The sequence below is a fragment of the Juglans microcarpa x Juglans regia genome, chromosome 5D, assembly GCF_004785595.1.
Source record: "Juglans microcarpa x Juglans regia isolate MS1-56 chromosome 5D, Jm3101_v1.0, whole genome shotgun sequence".
Lineage (NCBI taxonomy): Eukaryota > Viridiplantae > Streptophyta > Magnoliopsida > Fagales > Juglandaceae > Juglans > Juglans microcarpa x Juglans regia.
The window spans coordinates 23,750,327-23,767,832 of record NC_054602.1 but is presented as its reverse complement, the minus strand read 5'-3'; the positions used below and the strand labels follow the sequence as shown (position 1 = coordinate 23,767,832).

The 17,506-nt window shown below is 36.6% G+C and overlaps 1 pseudogene; it reads left to right on the top strand.

Moving 5' to 3' along the window:
* The first annotated feature begins 10,154 nt into the window (after nucleotides 1–10,154).
* On the top strand, nucleotides 10,155–13,715 carry LOC121265347 (annotated as a pseudogene).
* Nucleotides 13,716–17,506: the final 3,791 nt, after the last annotated feature.

The following is a 17,506-nucleotide window of genomic DNA, read 5'->3' as shown; positions in this document are numbered from 1 at the left end:
ATCGCGTTGGAAACTTGTTCAGGTGTGGCTAATTGAGTCATATGATCAAAGACTGCCCCAGTGTTGCTTTGAGGAATGAAAGAAAGGGGGTTTCTCTCAACAACAGCTACAAACCAAAGCTGAGGCAGCACATGCCCATGAGAGTGTATGCTGTCACTCAGGGAGACGCAGATGCTGATGTCCCAGGAACTGAAGAAGCTGGCACCGTCATTGGTATTTTTCTAAGACCTAGGTATTGCTAAGCTTATGTAAGGTTGATTTGATTGCAATTGATTGTATTGTGGCATTATTGCCATTTTGGGGAATGTCAAGTCATTGAAGTTTGTAACTTGTACGCTATTGATTCAAGTGAGTCCCTTTTTTTTTTTTTAGATTGTGGTATTACACGAGAGTTTAGTTCGGAAGCCGAATTGTTACCCAGGTGGTAAGAGTAACAATTCTCATTAAGAGTATTATTGTTCATATTAGTATAGATATGGAATACCCTTTAGCAGTTGGTGGAAAGATATTGAAGGTTGATAAATTAGTATTCTGCATATTTGGAGTTGTTTTGTTTGGAGGATCCAAAGGAATTTGTATTCGGAAGAGTAAAGTGTTTGGGAGAGGTTTTGGTTGTAGTAGGATTCGCTTATGATGATACTTTTATTCAGTTGCCATTAAGTGTGCTTGGTAAAGCATTGTGTTTGTGAAAAACGTAGATCACCATTATATTGGAGACTTTTATATGGGTAGTAAATCTTGGTCTTGAGGATTTACGTGAACAATAGGAATAGATTCTTTTGATTAGAGTCAAAATAAGAGGCAACTTATAATAGATAGAAGAGCTAGGCCAATCATAAGAGAGTAAGTCTTGAGTTGAGGTTAATAGTTGATCGTTTATTGAGGTATCACCTAGGAGGAGGAACGATTCCTTGTGATTATGAAAGAGTAAGCTAGTCCTAGGCAGATATAATTCCTTGAGGAAATAGAAAAAGTGAATTCAGTTGTATGTGGATTAAACTTTTCTAAATTGAACTGCGTGAATACTTGAAGTTTTAGATTTAGAGAGTATGCTGGTACGACTTGACCTACTCTGTGGAATGATTTCAGTACAAATTGATTTGATTTGAGAGAGAGAGAGAGAGTTAAGAATGGTAGATATATACATACGTTGTGGATAATTCTTTGAATAGTAAGGAGAATAGTGATTTTCACTTAAGCGAGGATTCAGTATCCTAGAAGGTCAGCCTAGAAGTCATTAACTTTAGGCAATAACCCTTGGGGGTGTTTTACCCTTATGTTATAGTGGTGGTTATTTTGTGTAACTATGTGATGGTTATAGGTAAGAATAGTGTTGACTACGAGAGGAATGAGTTACCTCAAGAAGAACGTTACCTGCCCAATGAGTGTGATGAGGCATCCGGTGATGGACAGTAGGTTGGTAAGCAATTTCTTCTTTTGAACGTGTTTTATGTTTATACTTACATCGATTTCGAGGACGAAATCTTTTTTTTAGGAGGGAGGATGTAACAGCCCACTAGAAATTCACCAGTGGAATTTCTATTGACTTTAAGAACCTCGTGAAAATCTCATAAGTTTTTACGAATCGACCAATCGCGCAGGTTTTAGTCTGTCAACATAGTCAGTGTTACCATTCACTATAATGCTAGAAATATGAGTTTAATTATTTGAGGTAGTTAGAAGTGTCAGAATGTGTTTTGGTCTATGCCATTAGACTCAGTTGATTATTTAGGATTTTATAGCGCAATAGCCAATTTTCATAATTTCGGACGAAACGACAGTTTGAAATTGTGAAATTATTTTTAAGGGCACTTCGGGGTTGAATTTTGCTAAACGATTTTCACTACAAGTTAATATGAATATTTAAGATTTTTCAATACTAGGTTTAATTATGGATTTCTTCGGAGTGAATAGTAACCTCGATAAGCGCAACGAGTGCAGAGTTTTCAAAATCACAGTGTGAAATGTCCAAATTAGGTTAGAGAAGTTTTATTTGGATACTTGGAAAGATCTTAGCCACACATAGTGAATAGTATTAGACACTTGGCACCATGAGGAACCACTAGATAGATTTATGAAGGAAGTCAATGTGTGAGATCATGCAACCTAAGCAAAACTTTGTTTCATCTGATCAACCAATTTGTGCCAGACCAAAGAGGGTTTCAACCCTAGAAAAAACCTAAATGGTTGGAATCCAATTGAAACCCCAAAAGCTTGATTGAAACCAAAACCCTAAATGGTTTCCCAAACTCCAAAGTTGGCCTTTAAACCCTTTTTAATTCGATTTCTAGCATTGTGTTTAATCACTTGATTAAATCACTTCCACATGCTATTAATTAATCAAATCCTTGTTATGATATCATTATCCAACCTTTTAAACCTTAGAAATTTGATTGGGCAAAGAAAAATTAGTTTTGAGCTTGATAGCACCTCAAACCCTAACCAGACCCCTTTTAAACCCCAAATTGAAGCCCACTTGGTTGGGGCCCACCAAGGACTGCGAATTTGGCCACCCTGGCAAAGCTTCTTGAGGAATTTTCCTCCCCCACATGGCAGACCATCCACTGCCATTGGCTGCACCCAATAGTGCCTCGATGTGAAGGAGAAATCCACTCCATCAACCTCCATCTCTTACAGCTGCTGCAGGCAGTCCATGCCTCTCACTATTCTCCACTTTATGTCACATAGCCAACTACAATCAAGGGTCTTTCAATCCCATAACTTCACCCTCCAGGAGTCTAAAGTCGTGCAAGACACACTTCTCTCCATTTTATCACTTCTTTCCTCCGTTCTTAAAGAGAAACCCAAAAGAGCTCTCACGGGCAGATTTCTGGATATTTTTGTGTGGCCATTTTTGACCCTTTTTAAGCATTTTCTCATGATTACTCCTCATAAAAGTTGTTCATATTTGAGTCTAGTTTCCGTGGATATATTATTAGTCTCATTCCATTCCCATTTGGTTGGTCAAAAGTATTTGTAACCGTGAAAAGGTAATTTTGGGCTTGAAATTGGAGAGTATGATATGTTTTGGCATTTTTTACCAAGCTAGTGGACATATCTTGGTCCGAAAATTTTATGGAGTGTTTTTAGCATGTGTTTATGAATGTTCATTGAGATTTTGTTACATGGATAAAACTTTTGATGATATATTTCCTTAGATTTAGAAACTTGAAAACTGGAAGTGGAAAATCAGTTTTTGTTTTGTGAAAGTTGGAATATTTCGTGGTTTGATCTTATTCCAAAGGGATTTGATATTTTTATATGATGATCCTAAGCCTCTTATATACATGTTAGGATGTTATTTTGAAGATCTTTAGTATTAGTTTTAAAGGTATGATTTTTCTATGCAAGAGGATTTCGGTTAGACCTAAGATTTGATGTTTTTGGGTTAGATCCATGTTTTATGGAGTTTTAGCCATGTGATTTAAATTTGATGGATGGATCTTCTTTAGGACACATTTTTATACCATGAGATGTTTTAGTTTGAAGAACACATCTGTTTAAGCCATGGATCAGGAGATTGATCAAAGTTAGTGGAGAGAAAAGTTTCTGTTTTGGACTAAGTTTAAAACCAAAAACTCCAAGTGTTGTTTTGTGATTTTTGGTGGCTTTTGTTTGATGTTTTAAAGCATGGTTGATTTTAGGATGATGTTATGAATGTGTTAGAAGTAAGATTTGTTTGTTTAGAATTCTTGGAGATGTTTTTATTAAGGCCAAAACTTGTGATTTAAGAATTTACTTTTTGTTAAAAAGTTTGAGTCTTTTTACAAAAGTTTGGTATTGATGATTCGCTTTTCTTAATGTATATTTTAAGTGTAATTTTAAATTTAGGATAGGAAGATCCTGGTTACAAAATTTTGGTTTAATCATGGGTTTTGAATATGGATGAAATTGCAACCAAAATCAAGAGAAATGGCCTATGAATGTTTCGGCCATTGGGAGTTTTCCATAGTTGTAAATGGTTTTAAATTTTTCCGAGTTGAAATTTGAGTCTTGGACAAAATTTATATGAGGAATGTAAATTTTGATAATTTTTGGAGTTAGGATGTGAAATCCTTAAGTTATGGGTAAAATAGTCATTTTTCGACATATAGAGGGTAAAATGGTATGTTTACTCTAAGTTGTCTCTTTTCACATTTCTAATTGTTAGTAATTAAAGTTCTAACTTTTAGAATACCCTCTTACAGTTCCTCGTGTTTCGTGCTTTAATCTGGTAGAACACGACGATCGAGGTAAGTTAGCTCTTAACTTACTATCAGTTTACTGTGTATATGTGATGGGTAAGAGAACTACAATTTATGTTCGTATGTTATTATATATGCCATGTCAAGCCATGTTATTACATGTTTATCTATTACCAAATTATTCTGTTGTGAAATACTATTTGTTACACAATATATTATGTCTCATATTACTATCTGTTGCAAGTATGTCACATTACGTATGCTATCTGTTACATGTTATGCCATGTCACGAAATATTGTCTGTTACATGTGTGCCATGTTATAAAATATTTTCTATTACATTTATGTCTCAAAGTATGTCATGTCTGACATGTTACGTTCATGTCACGTTATGCTACGTTAGGAGTTCTGTCTTTTATATCACGTACATCTCACGTCACGTTACAAGATATCATGTATGCCAGTTAAGTTATTCATGTCAACATGACCCTAAGTGCTAGGATGGGGTAATATCCTAGTGGAACTCCTTTATTCACGTTGGAGTGTCTAAATATGTGTGAAATTCTCTAGGTTGACGAAGTACAGTCAACAGGTTACGAATGGGGCCTAACTAGCTAGTCACCAGAGCGCGCCAGATACTAATACTAATGGAGCCACACTTTATGTTACGTGTGTCCACAGCAAGTGTGGCACAAACAATTCATGGAGCCACAACAACTGTGAAGCATGAAGTATGGAGCCACAACAACTGTGGAGTATACACTACGTGAGTACGTATTAACGCACTCACAGCTGGTATAGACACCTGTGTTGTGATGCGGTAATCGGCAGAGACACACGGCTCAAGGGGACCCGTGTAGCACCCGTATGGTCACTTTATTAATTAAGTCTATTGAATAAAATTCCAAGTTCATGTATTTCACGTTCAAGTAATGTTTCACATCATGTTATGTTCAAGTTTACTTCAATGTTAAGTTTCAAGTTCATGTCAATCATGGTAACCCCAGGAGACAAGAATATATTCCAAGTTCATGTTTATGTCATGTTATGTTCAAGTTCATGTCATGTTCAAGTCAATGTTCACGTTATGTCATGTTCACGTTCACATTATGTTCCAAGTTCACATTGATGTTATGTTATGCTCATGTTCATGTTATGTTCAAGTTCACATTCATGTTATGTCATGTTTACGTTCACGTTATGTTCCAAGTTCACATTTATGTTATGTCATGCTCAGGTTCATGTTATGTTCAAGTTCATGTTCAAATTATATATATTTACGTTCATACTATGTTCAAGTTCAGGTTCATGCTATGTTGCTAGTCCATGTTATGTTTTAAGTTCACGTACATGCCATGTCACGTCAAACTAAGTTTCAGTTTCAGTTCAAGTTATGTCATTTATGTCATGTTGTATATCAAGTTATGATATGCTTACTTATGACTTTGAGTATGCATTCATGCTTTTACTGCCATGCATGCATCATTAACCTGTGTGGAAGTTTCCTGTTAACTTGTTGAGATTTGTAATCAAATCTCACCGTGCTAGTCTTAACTACCATCCTCCCGAATGGTAGGAGATATGTCAGGATCAGAGCAGGGAGCAGACACTGGCAGACTGGAGGAGGTTGACTAGATGCCGTAGACACAACTCGGAGCTTGCAGCCTCCATAATTAGGTCTTTGGATAGTATTCCGACATCATTAGTCGAGTTACGCGAGTTACTCAACGAACTAGCCCAATAGTATATTTTGGCAATGTAATTATGGAGCCAGGTCTTTGTTGTTTTGAGATTACAGTCTTATGAGACCTGTGATGTAATTGTGGATGTTTTAAGTAAGTATGATTTATGTTTTAACTATTTGAGATATTATAAGTTTGGTGCATAATATTGCTCAAAAACAAAATTATCTGCTGCGAATATTGTATAATGCTAGATGTATGTTAGGAACATTGCGTCTTATATGTCATGAACGGGGGCATGTAACCTTGTGTTGCATGTCCCGACGCTTCGGATGTCCGTCTGATCTCAAGCGGAATCTGGGGGCGTCACACCTTGCACCCACAGTACGAACTACGAACTATGCACGGTGTGCATAGCCTCCCCAACGGGAACCACCTCGGCAGTGACAAAAGAAGCATGTGGCCAACATGGTGTCCACTAGGCCCCTTGCAGGGCCCACGACAGTGAGCTAGGTGGCCTCGGCCACATACATGTCTCACGCACATGGTTTATGCTGTGGGTGCCACCTCCATGGTCGGGGACCACTTTAGCTGCAAAAAAAGATGCTGGCGGTCCACGTGGTGGCCATCAATACCTTCCTCGGGCTCACGACCGGCAGTCATGAGACTTCGCAAGTGCACAATGATGTGCACCCGATACCCACACAATGCACAACTTCCGTGGTTGGAGATTGGCGCGATGGGGACAAAAAATGTCGGCGGTCCATGTGGTGGCCACTGACAACTTCCCTAGGCTTATAGCTGGTTGCCACAAGCCTCCTTGGGTGCACAGTAGCCCAATGCCTGTATCGTTCCTGATCGCCATGGTTAGAGACCAACACGACGGGGATAGAAAATGCTAGCGGTCCACGTAGTGGCTGCGAACACCTTCCTTAGGCTCGCAGTTGGAGCCTTCATGGGTGCACAATAACATGCACCCCATGCCCACACCGTGCAAGGTCTTCATGGTTGGAGACCAGCACGACAAGGACAGAAAATGCCTATGGTCCACATGGTGGTCGCCAACTCCTCTGCTAGGCCCACGACAGGTGGGCAAGGGCCATCTTGGGTGCACAGTGGGTGCGCGCCCACCATGTCCCTGTGCATGCCATGCACAGAGTGCACGTTATACGTGCAGTGTGATGTGCATGTGTGTTGTCCTCTCCTTATGCACAATGGTGCATGTCTAATATGCACACTGCACTAAAGTGCACAGTTGTCACAATGCACTTACCCATATGGGCTAGGAAAGGTTCTCTCGCCCATTTTTTTTAAACTGTGTTATCCAAAGTGATAAAAATAATGACAGATGTAAAGGTAAAGGGATCTCATCTGTTCATTCGGGGATGGCTTCAGAAGCTAGGAAATCCTCCTTCTTCGATTTTGGTATAGAAAATAAATCGGATTCCACAGATGGTGCCAACTATTAAAGCGTAAATCGCCCCACAAACTAGAACGGGGAAAGAATTGTCCCCAGCTTGGACGGGGCGGCTCGAGCCTTGACTGGTGTCGTTTGTGGCCCACGACAGTGGTCGAAAGCAACGGTATGGTGTGTACACCAACAACAATGAATGGAAAATAAATACAGTAAATATAAATAGAGAGGGAGACACACAGATTTATTTGGTTTGGCACAAGGACTATTTCCACTGATCATTTAGGGTGTAAATATACTTTAATGGGAGTATTTTACGATCACTCATAGTCTCTCGTATCTCACAGTACAAATGAGGTTTGAACCCCTTTAAATCAAAGAAGTTAAATACGAAGTTTTTCGTCTAGAGGTTGAAGAAGAAGCTCTCTAGTGCGGTCGCCTAGTCCCCTTTCTCTTTTAGTCTATTTGATTCCTTTTATTGAGCTCCTATTAGTAATATGTGAAGAATTGACTTTATGTCACTTCAAGTCACTCATCCCACTTTTCCGTCTGGTTTCTGGCTTGCCTTTTTCCTTCTGACATTTTGCTTTTCTCTTCCTCAGCTTGTCCTCTTCTTGTCTATTCTCTTTCTTGTCCCTTCTTACTTCCTAATGATAACTCCTCCCTCATGGACTCAGCCTGGTATGTTATATTGGGCATGAGGTATTTTATCCATTACACACTACATATAAAAATCACAACACAAGCAATGAAGATCACTAGCTGCATGCCTTTTTATTTACGTACGTAAAGTTTAAGATTCCATTTATTTCGATGGAATATTGTTTATTTGGTGCTTGTCTAATATTTTTCACAAATTATATATATTTCTGTATTTTCTTGTACTAATTGGAACAATGATCGATCACTAGTATAGGTTGGATTCTAGACCAATCTTCTTGATCGGTCACCACAAGCTGCCTCGCCATCCCCGGCTGGCCCCATCCACAGCAACTTCATCTCCCAATTCCACCTTCGTTGGATTTTGGTTCATCAACACTCAAGATATTGCACATTAGCGATTAAAAAAAAAAACCATCAATTTTGCTTGAATTAATAATATCTTCCAATAGTTACAGAAAAAAGTTTGATAAGTTCAATGTGCAATATCTTATAAATTGCAAAACATGAAGTATCTAGACCTGTAATCCAAACACCCCAAAGTGGAATGCTTGTTAGATATAAATGAGTATTCGTACGTAAATGTAACAAGAAAAATAAAATTGTTGCACAAAGTCTATCACAGAAACCTGGTATTGATTATGAAGAAACATATTCCATTGTAGCAGATGCATTTAAATTCAGATTTTTGGTAGTCGCAAAAAGTATGGATGTGCGTCTAATGGATGTTGTTACAACATATTTATATGGACCTCTGGATAATGATATATATATTCATGAAAGGATATAAAATGTCTGAAGCATGTAATTCAAAATCTCGAAATATTTATTATATCAAGCTACAAATATTTTTACATGGGTTAAAACAAAGACGCGTGTGGTACAATCATCTCAGTGAATACCTATTAAATGAAATATTTGAAAATAATCTAATTTGCTTACGTGCTTTCATTAAAATGTCAGATTTAGGATTTACTATTGTTGCGGTATATGCAAATTATATAAATCTTGTTGGGAGTCCAGAAGGGTACATGAAAACTGCAACTTGTTTAAAAAATGAGTTTAAAATGATATGTTTAAAAAATGAGTTTAAAATTATAGATCTTAGAAAAACAAAATTTTATCTTAGTCTGTAAATTGAGTACTTTTCGAATGAAATTTTTATCTATCAATCATCTTATATGAAAAAAGTCTTGAAGCACTTGTACATAGATAAAAAAGCTCGTCCTTTTACATGGTAATGCAATTTTGTGGAGGCAATCCTATAACATTTCAAAACACAAAAAAATTGGACTCTTTTTCCTTTGTTATTGTTTTTTTTTTCATTGTGTTTTCTCTTGGAAAAGTTTTAACGAATCATGTTCTTTAAGTATGATCATCTAAGAGAGAGTGTTATAAATGCACACATGAAATTGATCGATAACCATTCAGATTCCACCTCTTAGAATTTTAAATCATTCATATATCAACCCTTAGAATTTCTAAATTTATCAATGCAACTCATTAATTCATGTATCGCCATTTCGTATTCTTTATCCTCTCGTGCCTATAAAAAAATGTCTTGAGAATCATTTATAACACAAAAAATTCGTGATGAATAAACATGGATAAACATGTATCGCGCTTTCTATCAATTCTCTTGCTATTTATTTCTCTCTAATTTTACAACATAAACATGAACTTGATACTGAGTTGTTAAAGAAATGGAAGTTGTAATTTTTAAGAAAAACTTTTTTAAGAAAAACTATGCCTCTTTATGATGTACTTAATTAGACTTACAGAAGATTACAATAAAGCCCAATGGAGTCCGTTTATCTAAGCAATGAGATAGCTCAACAAAATTTGGTTTTTTGGGAAAGAGTTGGGCTCAATCAGCCCGAAACTTAAATTAGTATTGATATACATATAACACATTTTTATAATATATTTTATAATAATATTGTAAAATAAAGATATTTTTGTAAAGTAATGTTATTTTTATAAAATGTTTTATAAAATTATCCCTCATTTAATATATTGTTATGAAATATATTGAGAAAAATATTATGTAAAAATCATTTTCTAACCTAAATATAAAGCACATTTGATTGAAAATGGACCGGCCCAACTACACTGACAGGATATAGGACCTCAATCAGCAAAAAATAAAAATCAAAAGAGTTATAATATAAAATCTCGACTAGTAGAAAAGGCAATGAAGAGAATGATAGATGCTGAACATCCAAGCTACAAATGTGAAGTGAAAGCGAAATCCATGAACTGAGAAGTGAGATGTCCATTGCAATCAAGTCTTTTGTGATAAAAATTACTCCCACCGACAATATATTGACAAATGGACGCCTTTCCTTGGAAGCAAGGAACCCAAAAATGTAATCCACACAATTTCCAGACTTTTAATTATTCCTCTTCCTAAAGTTACGCAACTCTCCAACATTAACATTTTAGCTACAGCCTCCCCAACCTTACTACCCAACTCCTCCTCCCCTCCCAATTAATTTCTTCCTCACCCTTCATCTGTTTCTCTCAGATTTTTCCTTTCTTTTTTCCTTGTCCGACGTTTTCTCAGTAATGGGTGTCAAAGTTTTCATGATCTTTTTCATGCTAACCAGTACAATTCTGTTCTCTCTTGTATACATTCCAAGAAAACTATCCATACCCATATCAAACTTCAGACCGATTGTGAACTACTTGAACATACAAAAATCTAACAAATCATATCCGGCAACCTTTGCCTACCTGATCTCAGCATCCAAAGGCGATTCCGGGAAGCTAAAACGTCTGCTACGCGCACTGTATCATCCAGGGAATTACTATTTGATTCACTTGGATTACGGTGCTCCGGCGACGGAGCATCGAGATGTAGCCAAGTTTGTGGCCGGAGACCCGGTTTTCAGTCAAGTGGGAAATGTCTGGGTTGTGAAGAAACCAAACTTGGTGACGTACAGAGGACCGACTATGCTTGCCACCACTCTTCATGCAATGGCAATGCTCTTGAGAACCTGCAAATGGGATTGGTTCATAAACCTTAGCGCCTCTGACTATCCCTTGATTACTCAAGATGGTAGGGTGAGTGCCCTTTTCTTTTATTTCTTTTTTTTGCTCTGTTCTTCAATCGTGGTTGATTGATTCTGTTCTTAATTTTGCATCCCAAGCGAGTTTTAGTTCCAGTTTGCCTGTTCTAATTTTCAGATCTAATTCATGCCTTCTCTGAGTTGCCGAGACATCTCAATTTCATACAGCACAGCAGTCACTTGGGTTGGAAACTGTGAGAGAGAAAGAAATTATAATTTATTATTATTATTATTATTATTATTATTATTATTATTATTATTATTATAATTTCTTTTTTAAATTGCTGATTATGCTTTTTTGTTTAACGTAGTTTTAAATGCCGTAAAATATAGGTGGCTTACCAACCAAATGCCATACATATTTCAGGAACAAGAGAGCCAAGCCGATAATGATAGACCCAGCACTGTATAGACGCAACAAATCTGAGATTTGGTGGGTTATTAAACAGAGGACCATCCCTACAGCTTTCAAGCTCTATACAGGTTTTTCCCCATCTTTATCTTCTTATTGAAGTCGTTTTTAACTAAAAATCATTTGCATATATAAATGGAAACCCTTTAAAAGGCTTCGCAGATTCATATATAATGCTTTTTTATCTGTCTTCATCATTTATTGATAGCTTGTGGGTAGCATGTGAACTTCTGAAGAGATGACATAAAAGTTGGTGCATGGGACCCATGTTACCATTTTTTTTAATCTTGCTCAATTTATTTATAGTTTTATTTCAACGTTTCATATTATTTATTTAAAAAAAAATATTTACAATCGTAAATTGTGTAATTATAGCATAATTTTTTTAAAAAAAATAAATAAATATGAGATCTGCATAAAAAAATTAATTTTTTAATAACGGGTTCCACTATTTTTTAAAACGATTATGTAACATTTATACATTTCACAGTTATATGTATAATTACATTCTATTTATTTTGTTCTTGTTTTTTTTTTTTTTTTCTCCACAACATTCTCTCTTCACAGGATAATCCGGTTGGGGTTTCCTCCAAATATAACTTAAAAAATAATTCAATTTTTATAAATTCTAAAAAACAATTATATTAAAAAATTACATTCATACAATATTTTAATTTTATAATATTTTTTATTCAACATTTTCGCATAAGGTCGTCACTATTTGTGTTTTGATATGCTAATTGTTAACAAATCATAATGTCCTTTTCATTCTCCTAATTCTCTTGATGTTAAATATATTGGTACCAAGAACTTCTCTGTGGTTTGTTTTGGCATTCCCATTCCTCCACCAACCAGTGTCGCCCAAAAATAAAAGCACCGATAAATAATGTGAAGGGGGAAATCTAGGAGAAATATCCCAATTCCATAAGCTGACTTGGTTTATATTCCAAGGAACCTCTTATGAGGCTGCATGATCTAGACAGAAAATGCATATGCGGATGCTTGTCTTTTTTTTTTTTTTTTTTTTTGAACTAATCTTTTTTAAATGCTGACACGCATGCTTTCCTGCTCGTACGGAGTATCGTATGAAATTTAGATGATGGAATGCATGTATTCAACACAAGACATGTTAATTTATACCGTGACTTTCGATCAATTAATCATCCAACTTCAGCTTTACAGTATCCTCAAATAATAATAATAAGAGAAATTATATTCCCACTACAAATTCTACTGAAAATTTATAACGAATGTTTTTTTTTTTTTTTTACTTAATGATTAATAAAGTATTTTTTAATAAATACTTCATTTTTAATTATTTTTAAAAATTATTTAAAAGAATTAAAAAATAAAAAATATTTTGTATTGTCAGTAAAAATCCTCGATGGACGTAGCAGGAGGTGCGAGCTAGAAAAATAAAAGAAGTTGTTTCCATGTGATCAAAATATCTATTTAATCAAGTCCTGATCTTTCTGAATTCATAATCCGTATGCTGAATGTGTGGTTTTAATTAGTGTAATATCTAAATGCATTAAAGATGATGATTTTATCCTTTTTTATATTGGGTTCCCTATATACCTCAGGTTCAGCTTGGACAATACTGTCAAGATCTTTTGCCGAGTATTGCATAATTGGGTGGGACAATTTGCCAAGGACTCTCCTACTATACTATACCAACTTTGTCTCAACTCCTGAGGGATACTTCCAGACACTTACATGCAACTCTAAAGACTACAAGAACACTACAGTTAACCATGATCTCCACTACATTACCTGGGATAACCCCCGAAGCAGCACCCGAGGTCCCTTGGACTTGGAGACTTTAGGAACATGGTTCTGTGCAACCGCCCTTTTGCCAGGAAGTTTAAGAAAAATGACAGAGTTCTTGACAAAATCGATCGCCAGCTTCTCAAAAGACGCCGCGGACAGTTTGCTTTTGGTGGGTGGTGTTCTGGGAGTAGTACTGGAGATCAGAAGCGCCACAATACTTGCTCAGCCTTGCGAAGTGAGAACTATGGTGTTTTGAGGCCTGGAGCAGGAGCTAGAAGGCTGAAAACTTTGCTCACAAGAATTGTTTCCGAGAGGAGTTTCCGTAGGCAGCAATGTAGATGATGATTCTTTGGTGATCATATGAATTCTCCTTGTCATAATTAATACAGTTGCTTTATTTTTTAAAAAAAAATTTGGGACTCGAGAAAGTTTTCAGAATTATGTGTCACATGCCTGTTAGATCTCTCAAGTTTAATTGGTAATAAACAGGATTACAACAACATACATGTATAAAGGTAAAAATTGAATTCAGTTGCTCTTTTCTTCTATTTTTAATTCGAGGAATGCTAGATACAAGTTTTAAATAAACAAGTCTCACACAAGTCTTTTGACAAAAAATGAGTCACACTAATAAATAATATATTTTTTTTTTTTTTTTAAGATGGAGTTTACTTTTTTACAAGAGCTTTTATGAAGCTTATCTATTTGGAGTTTATACAAATCACGTCTCTTTTAATTTTGAAAGTAGGGGTTTGAGCTGCCAAATAAAATTATCCCAAGAAGTCTATCAAATTGCACTTGAGCTACCGTAACGTTATGCATTTTTTTTTGGTCGATAATAGCATAAACTTCGATAAAGAAGATGATGGATTTTGAGTAAATAGAAATAAATGGGTTTGAGCCGCTTCTTAAAAAGTAAAAATCCAGCCCAATTTTAGAGCAATAAGGCTGGATTAAGTAGCCTACTGCCAAGTGCAGCCGACACTTGCCAGCCCGATGCCGAAAATATGAGGTAAAAAGGCAGCTAGATTTTGGAACCTTGGACTGCCCACTAAATGAGGGATAGTATCATGGTACCGCCATTGGGCTGCAAGTACCTTTTATGAACAGTATCCTATTTTAGTTTTAGCTTCATTATATATGTGCATGAGTTTTTCATATATGCTATATGATTGATTATATGTGTTTATCTTATTTTTATTTTTATGTTAATCACTTTTATTTATTAGGATTTTAATATAGTAAATTACTTAAATACTTTTAAAGTATAAAATGTGAGAATGTTGATTAGTTAGTCCAAGTAAGAAATGTCAATGGAAGACTTTATCCCAAGTCTTCTCTCTCCTCTCTCTGGGAAGGCTGACGTGAAGTTAGTGGGACCACTAAGATTCTAAAAGAATTGAGGTGGACGTGCAGCAGAGTGGGTTTTATGAGTGGGCAGCTCAGTCGTTAATGGAAGTAGAAGGTGGAGAATACAATAGAGAAAATGAATGAATTTGAAGAAAAATAGGAGAAGCTATGCTTAATAGAGGAGGTGTGCGTCAATGGTATATTGGAAGAATTAAACTACAAAGGGGAGTGTAGTTTGGTAGGGAAGATGTGCGTCGAAAGGACTATTAGCCAGAAAGTTATTGAGTCTACAATGGCAAAAGTATGGAGGGTCTGTAAGGCAGCTAAATCTCTGGAAGTCAGAAGAAATGTTTTTGAAATAACATTTGCAAACCAAGCCGATAAGCAACGTGTGTGGGATGGGAGGTCATGGCTTTTTTATAACTGTAACATCCATACCCCAAAAGTGTAATTTTAATTATTATTTTTATCATTATTACTATTATTAATTTTAAGATAGTGATTTTATTTGAGTGAGTTTCTTCCAATATCTTCACCTTTAAGCCTTCGTGTTGATCTCCTAGTTGAATAAGTTTCCAGTGGGAAACCAACTCCCAACTCTAAACTCTATCCAATCTCCTAAAGACTCGCGTTATTCCCTCCCCCTTATCTATAAAAACCCACGAGACCTCAAAATTAAACACACAAGAAATCCAGTTTACATAGGAAAAAATTCACTCACACAACCCTGTGTTTTAGCCCAGCCACCATCGACCACCACAAGGACGTTGGAGCACCACCACATTGCCTAGAAATTGCTGACCAACCCAACCCTGTCGAACCCACTCTTTTCTGGTAAGTCCATTGTCGTCTGCCACCCTCCTCTCTCTTTAGTGTTTCTCAGCTGGTCAGTTTCTCTCTCTATCCCTCTAACTCTCTCTCTCTCTCTCGGCGTTGCACCACCCTAACTAGAGGAGTCGGTATTGCGTCGCCGGCCACCCTTAAACACCCAGAGCCACCTTCGCACCCAACCACCTCTCTCGATGAGTTTAACACCCTGCTCAATTAAACTTTGATTAACCCTTGAGTACTCTAGATTAGGCTCTTAATTATGAGTTAATCACTTTCATTAAGGTTGATAGTGGGATTAGCATTAATCATAGTACTTAGTGTTAATAAGCTAAGGATTAAGAGAGGCAAGCTCATTAATAATTTTGGTGAGGTTTTTTTTTAGGACCCAAGTGTATTCATAGGCCTAGCCCAAAAAAACCTTGAACCAAGCCCTTAGGAAATCAAGGCTATTGTTGGCCCAAGTATAGGAAGGCATAAGGCCTTGGGTGTAGATTGGACCTTTGGCCGTTTTCAAGCCCACAAGGCCCAAAGCCATGTTTGGACTCATTTCACCATTCAAAGATCAAAGACCCAATACATCATACCATTGATTTTCTTAAGCCCAAATTACACTCAAAGTACCCAAATTAAATTTTGAAAATTGGCTAAGGCCATTAACCATCATACTTAAGGTAAGTGTACTTTAAGCCATGCTTTGAAACTTGATCATGCTTAATTTTTTCCTAAACTTTTTAGTTCAAATTTTCTTGAATTAATACTCCCTTAAACCATTATTAGACCATGTTAATACTCTAGCTAAACCATCTCACATGTTATTAAGAAAAATGACATAACAAGCTCAAACCAAGCTTTAATCGATTTTGTGCATTACCCTTTGTAATGCTTGGACTGTTTTGCCCTTGGGCCCAACATTTTTGTAGTTTGTCCTCAAGGATAATATGGTCTAACACCTCATGAGACACTTCCAAACTCAGTTTGAGCTTTAGACGAAATTGATTGCATCAACCAACTCAAAGAACCAAACTGGGTGCACTTTGGTCTAGTTTGTGTAAGAACCGTTTGGATTGAATTTGAACCAGCCTCTTGCCATGGTTTCCCTATGCCATCCCCTTCTCCACACAATCACCAAGAGTTTCCATGACCATCATGAAGGATTTTGAGTCATTTTTACTGCCTAGAAACATCCAAAACCGAATTGATTTTCTGCCACCACAAAACCACCTCCATCCACCGGTTTTCAAGGGTGATTGAGGAATCTTCTGCCACCCAAATGAGGCCCCACATCCTGGACTCATCTACAGGACCCTTGCAGCTACTATGGAGAGGAAATGATGGTGGTTTAGGGTATTATTTCATTCTGCACAAGTGACCTAAGTTCATTCAAGCAAATCTAGAAATTTTCCAGATTTGAGCACCTCCCACTTCACCCAATCACCAAGCACCGAAGCCAACGCCCCACACCCCTTGGCCACCTATAAGTACTTCACTTTCTTTCTCATTTCACCCACATCACAGCTCCAACCATCCTCTTAAACCTTGAGGGAATTTCCCCCTCTTAGAGATCAAGAGAGTGAAAACCGAGTAAGTTTTGGTGAGTTCTTGTGTAAGGCAGTTTAGAGTGCTTGGAAGGCTATGAAATTTGTAAGTTTTCTTTCTTTTGATCTTAGTTAGCATGTGAAGTTTTGTTTCCAAGTGTTGGTATGAAATTGCACTAAGTCTTGAGAAGGTTATGATGCTTAATGCAAAATCGGGTCAATTAAAGGAAGGCTTGAATGATTGAATGTTTTTAAACCGGGTCACAAACATGAGGTGACGGGCCCCATAAGTTACTAAAAACAAGATGAAAGGGTGTAATCGAATTGGTTTTCCTAGTGGGTGCTGGCATGCGATGGCATTTTGCCATCGCACAAGCATTACAGAAATGCATAGAAGAGAGGTCATCAAAAGGTAGGCCTGTCAATGGACAGGTTTGTTGTCCATAATCAATCTTCTTTCCTTATTTTACATTTACTTCATTTACTTAGGCTTGTACAGTTAGCATATTGACAGAATATTTAGTTTCCATATAAGACTAGAATGCTAGAATCACTCGGCAATTAGTTTCTTTCCATGTGTAGTTCTCTTGTAAAGTT